This window comes from Suncus etruscus, chromosome 6 (assembly GCF_024139225.1).
Source record: "Suncus etruscus isolate mSunEtr1 chromosome 6, mSunEtr1.pri.cur, whole genome shotgun sequence".
NCBI classification, from domain to species: Eukaryota; Metazoa; Chordata; class Mammalia; order Eulipotyphla; family Soricidae; genus Suncus; species Suncus etruscus.
The window spans coordinates 51,913,856-51,915,928 of record NC_064853.1 but is presented as its reverse complement, the minus strand read 5'-3'; positions in this window follow the sequence as shown (position 1 = coordinate 51,915,928).

Sequence of the window (2,073 nt, the reverse complement as noted above, 5' to 3'; positions counted from 1 at the left end):
CAATTGGGGGCCGGGCGGTGGCGCTGGAGGTAAGGTGCCTGCCTTACCTGCGCTAGCCTAGGAGACGGACCGAGGTTCGATTCCCCGGCGTCCCATATGGTCCCCCAAGCCAGGAGCGACTTCTGAGCGCATAGCCAGGAGTAACCCCTGAGCGTGACCGGGTGTGGCCCAAAAACCAAAAAAAAAAAAAAATGTTTACAATTATTATTCTGTACTTGTTTATACTTACTGTAGAAAACTTTGAAAAGGCAGACACATCTAAAACTTAAATAATTTATTAGTGATTTTAATATCTCAGAAAACAATTCTATCCTGCAGATTTTTTTTCCATTCATGTGAATTTATGCCTTATTTATCTACCCCTGCAAAAATGGGATTGTATAGTATAGTATTTGGTAACTTGCCTTTTCTTTCATAAACAGCATATCATAAACAGATTCCAAGTCAGGAAAATCTTTTTACAACATTATAGTATGGTGGCTAGGAGACTGGGCAATGATCCCAGACCTCCTATGTTTGAATTCTAGTTCTATTTCTTACTGTGTGAGCTTAGGCAAATGACTTAACTGCTCTGAACAGGTTTTTATTTAAGGTCTGTTAATACGACTCCAGTAATAATATATTTTACTGTATGTATTAAATCGGATCATTATTTATATTAATTAGGGTTGCTATATTAAGTAAAAATGTAGTGGCCGAGAGTAATAGCAGGTAGGGTGCTTGCCTTGAATTAGGCTGAGCTGTGGTAGAGCCCAGCACCGTTATAGTCTCCTAAGTCTGGTAGGAATGATTCCTGAACACAGAGCTAACAGTAAGCCCTGAGTATCACCAGGTATGACCCAAAAATAAAACAATAACAAAAACAAAAACACTTCCAAAAACCAAAAATATAAAAGTTTATACTATTTGAATGGTGAATACATGTGTCATCATGATAAAGGCAGGAGATCACTTGTTTGATGCAGCCTCTTTGTGGAATATTCAGGTTATTACCAAACTGTTTTGTTTTTTGGTCACACACGGCAACGCTCAGGGGTTCCTCCTGACTATGCTCAGAAATTGCCCTGGCAGGCTCGGGGGACCATATGGGATGCCGGGATACGAACCACTATCCTTCTACATGCAAGGCAAATGCCCTACCTCCATGCTATCTCTGGCCCCACCAAACTGTTTTTGTTCTGTACACTACAATAAATATTCTCCATTCATATGGTTGTGGGGAGGATAGAAAAATGCCCAAGGTGCGGTCAGCACAATGTCTAGTTCGGGAACAAAGCTCAAGAAAGCTTGTACAGCACTGACTGATGGGGAAGGGCACTCTGAAAGGTGAGAATACAGTTTCCTTCATTGTGAAACAGGGTGTGATAATCTCTCTTTCCAGAACTATTCTGAGCTCAATTCAAGTGCAAATCTGAACCCCTTGAGATTTCCCTACCAGGAAATCCTAGGGGAAGTGACATCTCTAAATTCCTGTATAATCCTTTGTTTCTTGAATGAAAGCAAATGTTCTCTTCCCTGTTTTTATTCATCTCTAAATGAATTGCTATACTAAGTGAGTAGTTCCCTCTAGTTTCCAGTGAGTAATTAAGGTACAGGATTTGGGGGTGGGGAGGATTCTGTGGCAGGCAGAAAACCAATTTCATCTCAGTCCAGTTCTGTGCCCTGAGGAGGGGAGAGGCTGTATTGGACTAGAGCTAATGGGATTTGGGCTAGGGTTGCCCTGAAAAAGAGAAGGGCCATTTGGGGTAGAGTATGAACAAGAGGGATTGGAGATAGACGGTCTTGCTGTGGTTTATTGGTGAATTCCTGGCAGGGAGTCGATCTTACCATGCCTCTTTAGCCAAACACCAGATTAGCAACCATTTAAAGGCACTAGGACATGTACCCCTGGTGTAAGGTTTGGTTTAACTCAGCTGTGTCTAACATTCAGCCACATCAATTGTGTGACCTTGTTTTTCCTGTGCCTCAGTTTTCTCATTTGTATAGTGGAGCTGACATGACTTGCTTCAAAATAGAGGGTTTGAAGGGTCTCCAGAAGGGATCTTGGCACAGGGTGGACAGGTGATTCAGTTA